Genomic DNA, 16,682 nt, shown 5'->3' with positions numbered 1-16,682 from the left:
TCTCACACATATTTCAAGAAAGAATAAATTAAAACTTCCCAGAATTCTTAGAACCAGAGAACAAAGTAAAAAATAGAAAGAATCCACCATCCACATCCAGAAAGAAAAGTTCAAAATGAAAACTCCCAGGTTTATCACAGCCAAAATCCAGAGATTCCCTGTAAAAGAAAAAAAATATAATTTAATCTGCTAACAAGAAGGTATTCAAGTGCCAAGGAGCCACACTAAGGCTCACATAAGATTTAGCAGTCATTGTTATAAAGGACAAGAGAGGTTGAAATGTGACATCCCACATGGCAAGAAATAAAGTTATTAAATAGGAATTACAAAGTGAGGATAACCTATCTAGCAAATTTAAACATTATTGTACAGGAGGAAAACGGATTTTTAATAGGAAAGAATATTCCAAGTATTACTGATGTAAAGGCCACAAACAAGCAGACATTTTGAAATGGAAACACAGGTCTAAAGAGAAATAGAGAAAAATATACATAATGGTTTATTTGAAACAGAGATAAATTGTTTACATATTAAGAGTGGGACAAGAAACAAATGTCCACTCAGAACTCTAATATCTTTAAGGATAGTAGATAAAGGTTAAAATGACAAAATCTATCAGTTGCTTTGTCCTGTTTTAATGGTTTTAGAGAAGGCAAAAAATAAGAGGGACAGGGAATATAATGGGGTAGGAAAGAGGAAAAGTGGGAGGGAAATCAATATTACGAAATAGTGATGCATAAAATAAAAAGTATACAGTCATGGAGGAAGGAATGGTAGGCTCATCCTACAAACCTTATTTTTATATAGTGATGTGCTGGTAAATGTTTAACAACTGGCTCACTGTGGAGGGTATGTGGCATGAACCCATGTACACCTTTTAGCTTAATATAAATTATTAGCATCTTCTCTTTCACTTTATTAAGCCTAAACAATCAACAAAATAATAAATCAAAACTCGATTTGTAACATTTGCTGATTTCCAAAGTATAAATGTTCATCCTGAAATTTTAATAACAGACTCTCATAAGCCAATATGGCTCCAGAATACTCCTATTTTCACCTGAATCAGATAAAGGAAGATTGAACACAAATCCCCCCCACCTCAACACACACATACACACAGATTTTAGTACAGAAATAGATTAAACTCATGAGGGAACAAAGACAAAGGAGGAGTAGAGAAGGCTCTAAAAGAGAGGACATAATGGAATAGTCATAAGTAAAATAAACTAGTAGGTTGGAGGGAAGAATGTAAAAGAAAGGTTAAAACGAACAGAAGGAAAAGCAAAAACCTGGATCAGGAATGGCATAAGAGCAAGAGAAGAGCTGCAGCAGAGGGGAAGTGGATAATTTCATTTGTAAGATCACAAGTGTTAAGTGTAAATCCCTCTTTTCTGACACCTTATTTATAAAGCTGGAGGTGAGAGAAAAGAGAGGAAAAAGTACACGAGGACAGAATGGAGGGAAATACACAGTTAACAATCATAACTGTGCATGTAAACACAATGAACTCACCTATAAAATGGAGGGTAACAGAGTGGTTTAGAAAATAGCATTATATAATATGCTGATTAAGAGCAATAATTAATATAGATTTTAAATAAGGGGCTAGAGTAAAATCTATTGTGCTTCATATGAACCAAACAATAAACAAGAAAGAAGTTAAAAATGTGAACAGAACTTTAGAAAAATTAGAAATGACAACTCTCTGGTGATTATTGAAGAGGAATAGAAAGGAGATAAAGATAGATATAGATATATGTATGTGTCTGTGTGTATGTATATGTATATATACACACACATATACATGCATACATACATATAACATACACGCATTTCTCAGCTGTATGTGGCACCTCAACAAAAGTTGACCATATTTTGAGGCATAAAAACCCTCTAAAAATATAGAAAAACAGAAATGTTAAACACACTATAAGATCTGGAATTTCCCTGGCTGGGAAACCCTGTACCTCTCCCATAACTGTGGGGTGTTCTTTTTATACCAAAAGAAGAGGCCACAGAGCTCTAGACGGATTATAGGAGGTTGTTCAATCATTATGAATACTTACAAATAGGGACAATCATTGGTCTGGGACAGCAGCCAGACGGTTCTGTAGATCCCTGCTCATGAACCCTAAAACCCCCATGTTATTACAGAAAACAGACAAAGAGAGGAGGAGCTAGAGAGTGTATCACTACTGATTATGTATATATTTGGTTTTCTGTTTAGTAATGAACTTGGAAGTTAAACCAAACGTAAGTTTGTGCTATCAGTCATGTCCCAGGCATATTATTAGGGTTATGGCTTTCATATTTCATAGTAGGTCATAGTATCTTAAGACTCAGTGCCTAAGTTATGATTTAGTATCTAAGTTACAATTTACAAATAGGTCACCATGTTCAGACTTCCACCTTTCACAGAGTTTAGGTTTTTATGGCTTTTCACTAATTACTGTATTTTTGAGATTTTTTCCCAATTCATAGCCTACAATTCACCCCTGAAAAGCCAGCCATACAATTTTTTTCAAATATCCTCATCAATGTCCCTGGGACAGCTCTATACTAGAGTGTTTGGGGCCTTTTTGGGTACAGCCAGGATGATCTCATTTGTAAGCATAAATCACATAAGCAATACAGTACAGATAAGAAAACAACATGACCAAGAAAAGTAATTAACCACAATTGTTACAATTTTCTTCCTTCCCACCTCTGGGAACCAATGACATTTGGGGATTAATGGGTAAACTGAATTTCTAAACTTGGTTCAGAGACATGTAAACATGGCTTGCATAGTTTTATAACATATTGCAGGTGACAGAACAAAATCAATTACATAGTGGGATCAAAACAATTTGATTTCCTCAATTTCCCCTTTTTTGTGAAGAGAAGACTTATACAGCGATGACTTTCAACTCATTCTCAAAGTCCATTTTAATTAATAACTTTCAACTTGGAATCCAGATGTCCCATGAAGTTGTTGTCTGGCCTCTGGAAAAACTTTTTTTGGGGCAACCTGGAAAATGTCTTGTCCTCAGGGGCAGCTCTTCAGTAGAATTGTTTTTCTGGTTCCAGGAAGCTTGTAGAGACTCCTTAGATGTTCCTGTTAAAATCTTTTACAAAACAGATCTCAGTACAAGTTTAGTGTAGCCTCTCAAATTTTACTTCTCCAATAACTAGTTCACATTGTGAAGACAAGGTCAAACCTTAGAGTTCTGGTGTTAACAATAGAACTGTAAGGGGGAACGTCAAAGTAGGAACCCAGAGTGTTCTTGAAGCTTCAGAAAATTTAGAGTTTTCTTTTTTTACACGCTCCATTAGAATAATTTATATTTGACATACAGGATTGTTCAATCTTGTTGCTTTCTCAAAATTTTCCACTCTGATTCCAACTCCTTTTGGAGGATCAGATGCTATTGGGGATTCAATCCTGTATATGAAAACATAAGTAACAACATTCTTGCAGATAGAAGCTTTCCACCATGGGTTCAATGGTTATACAAATGAATTTACTTATAAGAGGCTGACTTTATTCCAATTATAATAAAGGACTTGGGAGGATACTTAAATAATTCCAAAACAGTGCATATCAATAAGTTGTTTATAGTAAAACATACTTGTACCACAGGACACATGGTTCAAACAGGCATTAATTCCACATTAGTAATAAATTTTAAATGAAATTGACTTTCAATCAATGCAAAAATTAATAATAAATAAACAAATAATGTAAAAATTCCAGAAGTTATCTCCCTCTAAAAAATGATTGCACTGAAATTCTCTTCCCCAAACCAAATCGAAGATATTTCTGATTTAGTTTCAGTAACCAACAAAATAACAGGTAGGCCCTTCAATCAATTGGACCATTACCCAATTATTCTTACATCGTTTTGAAATATTTAAGGACCTTATTTTGTCTTTGCTTAATTATTCTCATATTGTTCAGAAAGGATGAACTATTTCAGGGGTATAATCTTTCACATGACTATGTAGGCAGGCAGATCACAAGTCTGAGTACTGATTTACCTAGTTGTTCGGGATGTGGAACTACTTCACGTTCAGACTGAAAACAACAAGGTCTCACATACTTGCATTGTGCTCATATCTTTTCTTGACCACTTGCTCTGATTACAGAAATATGCTCCAACAGGAAAATCTGGAGACAGGATCATAGCAAAGTCAAACTGGTCCTTCAGGCTAAAGCCTAAGGGCACATATATGACAGGATAAAGCATACTTAGTTCTGTTTGATTTCAGATAAGAGTTACAGTTTGTAGTATCAATTCCACCTTATAGCCAGACTCAGGAATAGCCAGGTGAGAAACATTCATTTTCAAAGGAACACAATGTAGAAACTGAACCAGGAGGATCCCACCTTAGGCTGATGCCAAGGTTGTCCTCTCAACTTTTCCCAGATGTAAACCTCCACCTGTAACAGTACAGGATTACATTCCCTCTGAGCAGCTCGTGGAATTTCTCTCAAATGGTGGATTATTGACTATTGACCATTGATGGATTATTATGATCCATCAGACAATTATACCTGGATTTGAACCTCAAACATCAGAACAAAATCAGTTACAATCCTAATAGCTTTCACCTCAAACAGCGAGTTTCACCAATCACAGCTTAGGGCTAGGTACAATTATTTTTACTCTCATGGAGATGTAATAAGCAATGGAAATTTGCCAGGACTCACGTGCATAAGAGATTTTACTTAACATCTTTTACTTGTTTTTCTTTCCTTCTCAAATTTAAATTTGTCCTGGTGCAAAAGCCAATCATTAGAAATCATTTCTATATTATACACAAACTTACAAATTCTTAGCAAGCCAAGTTCATTGTTTACTAACTCCATAACTCAAACAAGCTCTTTTCCAAGGGTTTGCCCACACGGATGGTTTCCAGGGACCTGGCAAGTTTACAAAATAAGAGGAATCAACAAGGACCCCACGGAGGTTCTGATGCCCCTGCCTATCCACCAGATATATATTCTTCCTCTGAACTGATGCAAGCCACATACTTTCTGGGTGGCAAATCTCCTATACTTTCTGGGTGGCAAGTCTTAATTTAGTTTGTTTTGTCCTGACTGAATTTCTCCCATTTCTTTCTATGACTACCCACTTGCCAGGATGTCTTTCAGGGTTCCCATATAGCATTGTGCATTCTGCACCAGTACCTACCAGAGCAGTCATAGTTTATTTTTAGGACTTCAGTATATGGTAACTGGCACATGGGACCTCTGGTCACCCCCGATAGCTCTGCATCAGAGATGACTTTAGCAGTCTTCCTAAGGAAGGGGAGTCAGGGGTATCCACCCCATCTACCCTCAGAGCTGTTGTAGGCTGTGCTGTTTGACACCACTATCCCTGCTCCCCTAAGGTGGAATAGACTAACCCTGCTGCTCATCCTCACATCCCAAAGAGGACTGTTCTGAATGGACAGAACCAATCCAGACAAGGCTTCCACCTCATTCCCCTCCTTTCTACACACAGTAATCAATTATCATTTTTAGGTTTTATCATTAAAGCAATAGCCCCAAATAATTTAGTCAACAATCTTATGACTTTCATAAGTGATAGACAAGTTGTTTTAGCTGTAACTTCCTCTTAACTATAGGCAAAGGTTGAAATACCCAGTTTTCTAAGTGGCAATTGCAAAACATTATATGACAGGGTTAGCAGGGCTGATAAATGATGCAACTAGTTTTAAACAATTTTTCTATCATCTTTTTGTTTCTTTCAGTTCATACTTTAATAATATACAAATTATGAATAGTCACCACATAACTGATACAAAAGCTTACCAATTTGAAGCAATATTATGTATTTAAAACTTGAAACAAACACATGACCAATCAGGTGACTCTAATTCTGTTGAATGCATTTCCAAATTACTTTACATAGAAAATCAAGCATCACTTTTGGCATTGTATACTGGTCACATCTAATTAAAGAACTAATAATAATAGTTAACATTTATAGTGTGTGCCCTCTGCCAGGCACTGTGTTAGGCACCTTCTAGTCATGTGAAGTGTTAGGCACCTTCTAATCATGTGAAGTAAACTGAGGTAACTTGCTTAAAGTCACGCAGCGAACAAATTTCAGAGCTATGCACTTTCCCAATTTGTCGTAGTGCCAAATAGTGTAATAAATTCTGACTTATCCTGATCATCAAATTAGGAGAGACAGTATTTCACTTAAAATGTGACCATGATGAATTCATTTACCTGGATCTGTGTTTCAGATGGTATTACACAGAATCTGTGAATTGTAATTGTAATTGTAAAATTACAACTTTAATACTGATCACAACATTATATTTTACACAAATGTTATTTATTCCAAATATTTTATATTATGGGATCCTCCACTATTTCCAGCCAATCCACTGCCAAAGATTGTAAATTTTATCTATCCCAATTATCACACTTAAGAGCATGTTTTAATTTAGTTCAAGCCTGGGTTCACAATATCAGAAGAAATACATAGCTCTCTATGATTTCTTATTATGAGTAAGAGTCTCATATAATTTAAAGATTCCAATTTTTAATACACATCCTATTTTTTAAAATTATTTTAAAATTGACCAGTACTTAATTTTAGTTTGTAGGACTCCCTAAATTCTAGCTAGATATTTCAATCAAACTCGATTACCTTTTGAGTGTCCCAATTCACACAAACCTTTTACCTTTTTCATGAGCCAGCGTATACCTCTTCACTCTCTTCACCTTGAAACTTTCATTGACACAGCTCCCACACCTGCCTATCTCTAATCAGTGAAATGCCTTTCTTCACTTTTTGTGAGCCAAGAAAAGGGTTAAGTGTTAGTTCTATTTGAAAGTACAAACCTTGAAACTTTCACTAACACAACCCCCAAACCCACTTCTCTATAATCAGTGACCTTCTTCTCTTAGATCTGAGAGGGGGAACTCTTTCCTTTCCCCTTATCTGTCCTTTTACACCTAGAACCTGGCCACCGTCCAAAAATATAGAGGGAAAGACAGAATACTTTTGATCCTATTCAAATAATGATCCTCCCTCTCTCTCTCTCTCTCTCTCTCTCTCTCTCTCTCTCTCTCTCTCTCTCTCTCTCTCTCTCTCTCTCTCTCTCTCTCTCTCTCTCTCTCTCCCTCTCTCTCCTGTACACTCATCATCTGCCTGCAGTCAGCCAGAGATGGAGGGAGAGAAGGAGAAAGAGACTCTCACAATTACAGGGCTTGTCACTTTCTTTTCTACATACTTAACTTCCTTCAGCCTGGTTAACCAGTATGTTTCTTCTAACTGGAATTCCTTTCTATTCTCATCCTCTGAGTCTAGGAACTTGGTAGTGGCTTTTTTTAATGCTGTGAGGAGGGGTTAACCTACTGCCACTACTTTCTTCCTCCTTTTTCCTACCTGATGAAATATAATTCTATTAGAAGGGACTCTAGAGCCATTTGGTGCATTCAAGGCATCCCTCTACTTATGCTGTAGTCCAACACAGACCCCCCCCCACACACACACGGAGGACATCCAGGGATTCCCTCACTCCCAGCCTATTCTCTATTCCTTTGGCACTCCTTTGGTATGCCAAGGTAGTCAGTCCTGCCTGACTATGCCAATCCAAGGTTCAGAATTCCTCTGGCTCAGGAACTCCGTACCTCTCCGATAACCATGAAGTGTTCTTTTTATACCAAAGGAAGAAACCATTATAGGTGGTAGTTTAATCAATCACTATGAATACTTACAAACGGGCAATCTTAGGTCTGGGGCAGCAGTCAGACAGTTTTCTGGATTCCCGCTCAAGAACCTCAAAATTCCTGTGATAATTATGGAAAACACACAAAAGGAGGAGGAGTTGGAGAGTTCATCATTACTTATTAGTGGATATTTTTGGTTTTCTGCTTGGTAGTGAGCTTGGGAGATAAGTCAATGTTATGCCCAAATATAAGTTTGTGTATCAGTCATGTCCTGGTCACAATATTCTTGTTTTGGCCATCATAGGTCATAATATCTTAAGTTTTGACTCAGAATCTGAGTTATGATTTAGTATCTAAGTTACAATTTGTAAATAGGTCACCATTTTCAGACTTCAACCTTTCACAGAGTTTAAGTTTTTATGGCTTTTCATTTATTACTGTATTTTGCAGCTTTTCCCCAATTGGTACCCTACACACACCATTTCCTGATCACAATGCAATAAAATCATATTCACTAAAGGTGCTATAAAAACAACAATGATATCTATTAGAGATGAAATAGCATAATTCTAAAGAACTCAAGTCAAAGAACAAATTATAGAAATAATAGAATATTCCATGAAAGAAAATATCAATTATGAGACAACATACTGAAACTTATGGGACATAACAAAGCCATTCTGTGGGGAAATTTTCAATCTCTGAACACTTTCAAAGAGAAAGTGAAAAGAGAAAAAGAACAAAAATGTGAATTGTGCATGCCAATGAAAAATGTGTTGCAAATAACAACAAATCAAAACTACACAACTAAATAAAAAAGTAGAAATTCTGAAATTCAAAGGAAAAATTCAGAAAAATAGAAGCAACAATACTATTAAACTGATCAACAAAATCTGGAGTTTTTTTTTATAAAAGCAATAAAATAAATAGCTAATATTATTTAAAGAGAAAAAGAGGAGAAAACTAAATTGCTCAAATAAATGAAAAGGAAAAAGGAGTCACAGCAATTGAAAGATAATACAAAGGAAGAATAACATGAAAGAAATTATCAGAAACTATTCTTTCCAATCATATACTAATAAAACTGATAACAGAGGAAATAGATGAATTCCTACAAAAATATAAAATACCAAGATTAAGTAAAGAAATTTTGTCAATAAAAATAGTTTATTTAAATTATTTAAGTAATCCAATATCAGAAAGAGAAATTGCACAAGATATAAATGAAGTCCCAAAGACAAACACTCTGGGACTAGATAAATTTACTGGTGAGTTTTCCCAAACGTTCCAAGAACCAGTCATTCTAATATTTAAGATGCTTGCAATAAGAAAAGAAAGCATCTTTTTAATCTTTTTATAATGCAAGTGTGGTTTTGATACCTAAATTTGGAAGAAACAAAACAGAGAAAGAAAACTTCAGATTGATATCCCTAATGAACATTGATGCAAACATGTTAAATAAATATTTTCAAGTATACTGAAACAACATGTTAGAATGACATACACTATAACCAGGTTGTGTTCATGCCAGAACACAGAGCACAGCATTAGGAAGATTATAATATATTTTTAAATTAATAATCAAATTATACAAAAATACTATTGTATCAATAGATGCCTAAAAGCCTTTTTTAAACAAAATCCAACATATATTTTTGTTAAAATTATAGAAATCATAGGAATAAATGGACCTTTCTTTTATATAGTAAATAATACTTATCTAAATCCAATATTTTATGTAATGGGGTAGGAGGGGAGCATTTCTAATAAGATAAAGCAAAGATGCCCATTATCACCACTGCTATTTAACATAACACTAGAAATACTAGTTATGGTAACAAGACAAGAAACAGAAATTGGGGGAAGAAGCATAGGCCAGAAGGAAACAAAATGATCACTTTGTAGATGATATAATTTTATACCCTAAAGAGGCAATGAAAAATGAAATCAAAGTCAACTAAAATTAATTGAATTAATGGCTTCAGCAAAGTTTCAGTATATAAAATAAATCCTCACAGACCACCAACATTCCTATACGTTACCAACAAAACCCAGCAGAAAGAACTGGAAAGAGAAGTTCCATTCAAAATAATCACAAAAGCTATAAAATATTTGGGAATGTTAACTATCAAGATTCACTCAGGGACTATGTGTATTCAACTATAAAACACTCTTCACAGAAATAAAGACAGACCTAAACAATTGGAGAAACACTGGTTTCATATGGGTAAGTTAAGCCAATATAATAAAAACTTAAACTAATTTATTTATCTAGTGCTATACTAATCAAACTCCCAAAGGAATGTGTTATGAAATTAGAAAAAATAAAAATGAAATTTATTTGGAGGAAGAAAAGGTCAAGAATCTCGAAGATAATAATGAAAAAAGTGAAAATAAAGAGATCTATCAATACCAGACCCAAACTTTATAACAAAACAGGAATCATTAAAATGATTTGGTACTGATTAAGAAAAAACAGATCAATCATTGGAACTTATTAGGCACACAAAATACAGAAGCAAAAAAATGCAGTAGCATATTGTTTTCTAAACTCTGTTAGTAGAGGATGGACTCATTTGACAAAAACTGCAGGGAAAACTGGACAGAAATCTGGCAGACATTACAGATAAATCAAAGCCTCATACCATACATCATGATAAACTCCAAATGACCTAGACATCAATATATTAAACAAATTAGAGGAACAAAGAATTACCTTTTGCAAAGAGTTCATCACTAAATAAATGGTAAGATCACAAGATAAAATTTGGATTCTATAAAATTTAAAAGATTATGTACAAATAAATATATTGTAGTTAAGATTAGAAGGAAAATAGGTAACTGGGGGAAAACAACTGCATCAAGTCTCTTTAGTAACAGTCTCATACCTAAGATATTTAAGAAACTGATTAAAATTTAAGACAAGAACCATTCCTCAATATATACTATAAATGGTCAAAGGATATAAACAGGCAGTTTTCAAAGTAAAAAAAAATCCAAGATATTAACATGCATATGAAAAAATGCTCCAAATCATTAATAATTAAAGAAAATTAAAGCAACGTCGAGGTTCCATCTCATATAGACAGGCAAAGATGATAAAACAAAAGAAAATGACAAATGTTGAAGGGGCTGTGGGAAAATACCAACATTAGTGTGGAACTATGTGGTCCAGAAACTCAGAAAATGTATTTGAAATGCTCAGAAAGTTATCAAATTGTTTATATTCTTTGACCCAGCTATACCACTTCCAGGCCAATACCCCAAATAAATAAAAAAGGAAAATAATCTGTTGTTATTGTTGTGTCCAAATTTTTATAGCTCCGTGGACCATGACATGCTAGGCCCTTCTATCCTCCACTCTCTTGAAGTCTGTCCAAGTTCATGGTCATTGTTTCCATGACACTATACACCTCATTCTCTGCTATTCCCTTTTCCTGTTGCCTTCAATCTTTTCCAATATCAGAGTCTTTCCTAATGAGTTCAATCTTCTCATTATGTGGCAAAAGTATTTAAGCTTCAGCTTCAGTATTTGACCTTCCAGTGAATAGCCTGAATTAATTTCTTTATGTATTGACTGATTTGACCTTCTTACAGTCCAAGGGACTTTCAAAAGTCTTCTCTAGCATCACAATTCAAAAACGATGATTCTGTGGTGCTCAGTGGAAAATCCATAGTTTTGACAATATGGACCTTTGTTGTCAAGGTGATGTCTTTACTTTTTAGTTTGCTATCTATATTTGCCATAGCTCTCCTTCCAAGGAGCAAGTATCTTTTAATTTCATGGCTGCAGTTGCCATCTGCATGGATCTTTGAGCCCAAGAATATAAAATCTGATATGCTTCCATTTCTTCTCCCTTTATTTGCCAGGAAGTAATAGGACCAGTTGCTAAGATCTTAGGGTTTTTTTTAATGTTAAGACACTCTCCTTTTTCACCTTCATCAGGAGGCTTCTTAATCCCTCTTCACTTTCTGCCATCAGAGTGTTATTTTCTCCATATCTGAGATTGCTTATATTTCTCCCAGCAACCTTAATTCCAGCTTTTGATTCATCCAGCCTGGCATTTCACATGATGTACTGTGAATATAAGTTAATAAAAAGGTGACAATATGCCATCTTGTCATATTCCTTTTCCAATCTTAAACCAATCAGTTGTTCATGGTCAGTTCTATCTATTGCTTCTTGACCCTCAAACTGGTTCCTCAGGAGAAAAGTAAGATGATCTGGCACTCCCATCTCTGAGGATTTGCCACACTTTATTATGATCCACACAGGCAAAGACTTTATTGCAGTCAATGAAGCAGAGGTAGATGTTTTTCTGTAACTCCCTTACTTTGTTCATAATACAGTAAATGCTGGAAATTTGGTTTCTAATTCCTCTACCTCTTCAAAAACCAGCTTGTTCTTCCAGTAATTCTTGGTTCACATATAGCAGAAACCTAGATGAAGATCTTCCTTAAGCATCATCTTACTAGCATGTGAAATGAGTGAGATTGTTTAGTAATTTGAACATTCCTTGGCATTACCTTTCTTTTGGATTGGGATATAAACTGATCTTTTCCACTGCTGAGTTTTCCAAATTTTCTGGCATATTGAGTGCAGCATATTAACAGTATTATTTTTTAGGTCTGGAATTCCATCACCTCCACTAGCCTTATTGTTGGCAATGTTTCATAAGACCCACTTGGCATGATTCTCCAGGATGAATGGCTTTAGATCAGTAACCATACTATCTTAGTTACTGGTGATATTAAGATTTTTCTTGTGTAGTTTGTGTGTGTGTGTGTGTGTGTGTGTGTGTGTTCTTATGTCCACTTTTTAATCTCTTCTGCTAAATCCCTACCTTTTTTGCCCTTTATTATGTTTGTTTTTGCATGAAACTTTCCCTTGATATCACCAGTTTCCTCAAAGAGATCTCTTGCCTTTCCCATTCTATTGTTTTCTTTAATTTCTTTGCACTGCTCATTTAAGATTCTCTGGAATTCTGTATTCAATTGAGTGTTTTTCCCTTCCTCCTTTCCCTTTTCTTCTTTCTGCAGTTACTTGTAAAGCCTCATCAGACTGCCATTTTGCTTACTTGCTCTTCTTTTTTTTTGGAATTGTTTTTGTTGCTGCCTCCTGCATGATATTGTGAACCTCTGTCCATAGTTCTTCACTCACTCTGTCTACCAGATCTGATCCCTTAAATCTATCCATCACATCAACTTCCTATTCATAAGGGATGTTATTTAGGTCACACCTATATGGTCTCATGGTTTTCTCGACTTTCTTCAATTCAAGTCTGAATTTTGCAATAAGAAGCTTATGATCTGAGCCACAGTCAGTTCCAGGTCTTATTTTAACTGACTGTATAGAGCTTCTCCACCTTTGACTGCTAAGTATATAATCAATCTGTTTTCAATATTAACCATCTGGTGATGCCCATGTGTAGAGTCACTTTTTGGGTTGTTGAAAAAGAGTGCTTGCTATGACCTGTAAGTTAATCTGAACAAAACTCTATTAGTCTCTCCCCTACTTCATTTTGTGCTCCAAGGCCAAACTTGCCTGTTTTTCCAAGTGTGTTACAATTTCGTACTTTGGCATTTCAATCCCCTATGAAGAAGGCATCATCTTTTTTTAATGTTATTTCTAGAAGATGTCATAGGTTTTCATAAAACTGTTCAACTTTGACTTCTTTAGCATCAGTGGTTGGAGCACAGACTTGTATTACTGTGACGTTAAATGGTTTGCCTTGGATTTGAACAGATATCATTCTCTCATTTTTGAGATCATACCTTAGTGCTGCTTTTTCCACCCTTTTATTGACTATGAATCAACAATAGTCAATGAGCATTGACTTTCATTTTTCCATTTCTTTCAAGGGATTCTTGTTCACAGTAGTATAAGTAGTGATCATTTGAATTAAATTCACCCATTCCCATCCATTTACATTCACTGACACCCAAGATGTCAATGTCTATTCTTCCCATCTCCCATTTCACCACCTCCAGCTTACCATGATTCATAGATCTTACATTTCAGGCTCCTGTGTAATATTCATCAGACGTCCCTTTCATCACCAGACCCATCCACAGCTAAGCTTCCTTTTGACTTTGACCCCACCCCTTCATTAGCACTAGAATTCCTTGTAGCAGTTCTCCACTCTTCCCCAGTAGTATATTAGACACACCTTCTGACATGAGGGGATCATCTTCCAATGTCACCTCTTTTATCATTTTAGCACTGTCCAACAGTTTTCTTTGCAATGATACTAGAGTCATTTACCATTTCCTTCTCCAATGGATCAGAACTCTCCATGACTTGGGTAATCCTAGAAACTAAGGGGGTATCTTTCAACTGGGGATTGACTAAATAATTTATGGCATATTAATGTAATAGAATATTATTATGCTATAAGAAGTGATGAAACTAGGAAGATTTCTATGAACTGATGCAGATTAGAGCGATCTGAACAAGATAACAATTTATATAATGATGACAACATTATAGAGAAAAATAACTTTGAGAACCTTTAGAACTCAACACAATAAGTCCAAAAGAATAAAACTGAAACATGCTACTCACCTCCTGCTAGAGAGGTGATGAGCTTGACATGCAGAAAGAAACATATCTTAAGATGGTGCCAATGTGAGAATCTGCTTTGCTAGACAATGAAGCTATGTATTAAAGGCTTTATTTTTCAAGTTTCATTTGTTCAGTGTAGAAGGGAGAGGAATACGGGATTATTAGTGAGGGGGTACAGATCAATTAAAATTTTTTTGCTATGAAACACTACATTTAATTCAATAGAATTCATGATTCTGTTGTGGTATTGTTCTGAATGAAAATTGATGCTCTGAAATACACTGCCAAAGGGGAAAAAAATGAAAAATACTGCATTATTCATTATTTTGTTACTAAGAAAAAGTATTTCAATTCACCACCTTGTTTGGGCAGGCCTGTTATTGATAATAAGGTTATTGATAATAAGAAATGAGAAATAATTATTATATGAGAAATAATTATTGAAAAATAATGTAAGTGTACAAGATTTTAAGTGGGCATTTGTATTTTTAAATCATTTCATTGCTAAGATTGCTTAATAAGAATTTTTTTTTAAATAAAGAAAAGATATAAAGGAAAGGAAAGCCCAACATAGTCTGACACACACCTTAGATTTAGGGATAATTTATTTTAAGGTGTTCAAAGGAAGGCCAGATAGGATCCCTTCAACAAAAATTACAGAGGATAAATCATTGTAGCAGGGATGGGAAACACTTAAGAATGAAAATCAGCAAAAAAAAAAAAAAAAAGGCAACAATTCTACTGAAAAGGAAAAAAAATGAATATGAGGATATGTAGTTGCAGCAGTCAGTACCCAACAGCCACCAACACAGATTCCTCCACAGTGGATTTTTTCACCTTCTTTAATTGTTACCTGCCATGGAAACTCCCCCTCAGTTGCAATCTGTCCTCTTACAATTCCTTTCCTTCAAACATGCATGTTGCTCCTAATACCACAGCTTATTTTGGGTAAAAGAGACTTCAATAATTTTCTGTCTTCATTCATATTAGCACTCAATATTTCAACTTGTTCTTGGACTTCATGTTCAGGATTTCTAATGTCTTGAACTTCAGAGTCTTGAACTCCAGAGCGTCCCAAGCCTTGAATTTCAGAGCACCCCAAGGCTTCACAATTAACTTCATCATCTCCTCTAATGTAGTCCATTTCACCATTGCATTGATATGTTTTTGGAATACAAACACCTGATTTACAAAGGAAACCTCCACTTTTGCACTCTTTACAACATAGCTCATCACTGTGGTCTCCACAATCATCGATGACATCACCAATTTTCTGCACTAGAATGTACTACATTGACACACTGGAATGAGTTGTCATCTAGGAGGTCTGCTGATTCCTGTGTGTGACATAGCACACCAGCCAAATCCTTGTGATTAGCCTTCCTTTTTGTTAAAGCACATTCTGCCAAAGTGGTCTCCAGTCCTCTACAATATGCTTGCAAACAGTCAGTGATCTCATCATCAACATCATCAGGGAAGTGAAATGTTTTCTTATGATCAATAGCTCCTCCTTTAAACCCATGATACGAGCAGGCCACATTAGCTTCAGTTATACTCCAATTTTTACATATGAATGCTGCAGTATTCCCAAGTTTGACTTCAACAAGTCCCTCAGACTCCGTATGTCCATATTTCAAAGAAAGATCGAAGTGGCTTTGACCATGGCAAGTTCTATTAGTTAAAAAACTTTGCTTTCGTAGAAATGCATTTATGACTCTTTAGTTGACAGGAATTATTATAGGTTTTTCCAGTAGCTGAACACACTGACTTAACAGCTTTTGGATGTTGGTAGGGAAGTTTGCAAATACAGCTTCTGTCAACACATTTTTCCCATGGGTGGCAGAAGACTTTTTCACAAGATTGAGGTGTGTGTTTTTCTTTTAAGCACTTTTCATCTAGAAGATCCTCTTGAACTAGTGGTAGAGTCCTACAAAAACATAAGCCAACACACAAAAGTAAGAGAAGACAATGAATTCGTTTCATGTTGTTGACTAGGGTGTCTTTTGTGTCCAGGATTCTTTTCCAACTTGAATCTTCTCTGAGTTTTTAATTTTTCACCTCATCTTATGTTTTTAATGAACTGCACAGGCCTGCAATTTGTAGCTAGGCATCACTGGAACAAACATCTGGGGAAGGAACTGATGAATGATGAGGGCAAGTGGATGAATTATAAGGGCCGGAAGTAAGTGGCTCGCGAGGGTGCTGGACACCCCGAAATTTGCACTACATTTGTCTCTATTCAGTTCTACCTTACGCGATGGCAAGGATCTTATTGCAGGAAGGGTTTGGGGTCTCTGGTGAGGAGAGTAATTCTGAATTACTGCAGTCAGAAAACGGGGGGGGGAAAATCACTTCCTCAGCCTCTTCACTATTTCAGTAATAATCATAGCTCATCTTGATGAGCTACCAGCCAGACACTGAGCTGAGCCCTTTTAACGG

The 16,682-nt window shown here is 35.5% G+C and overlaps 1 long non-coding RNA gene and 1 pseudogene across 1 annotated transcript; both read right to left on the bottom strand.

The window, feature by feature from the left end:
- Window positions 1–875: 875 nt before the first annotated feature.
- Window positions 876–7,876, bottom strand: LOC140516477 (uncharacterized). Its single transcript, XR_011971374.1, has 2 exons — window positions 4,024–7,876; window positions 876–3,427 (listed from the first exon to the last, which is right to left on the bottom strand). It is a non-coding gene; the product is annotated as an uncharacterized lncRNA (long non-coding RNA).
- Window positions 7,877–15,150: 7,274 nt separating this feature from the next.
- Window positions 15,151–16,226, bottom strand: LOC140516256 (complement factor I pseudogene; annotated as a pseudogene).
- Between the last annotated feature and the right edge of the window lie 456 nt (window positions 16,227–16,682).

Source organism: Notamacropus eugenii, chromosome X, assembly GCF_028372415.1.
Source record: "Notamacropus eugenii isolate mMacEug1 chromosome X, mMacEug1.pri_v2, whole genome shotgun sequence".
NCBI lineage: Eukaryota > Metazoa > Chordata > Mammalia > Diprotodontia > Macropodidae > Notamacropus > Notamacropus eugenii.
This window is presented reverse-complemented; position numbering and strand designations above follow the sequence as displayed.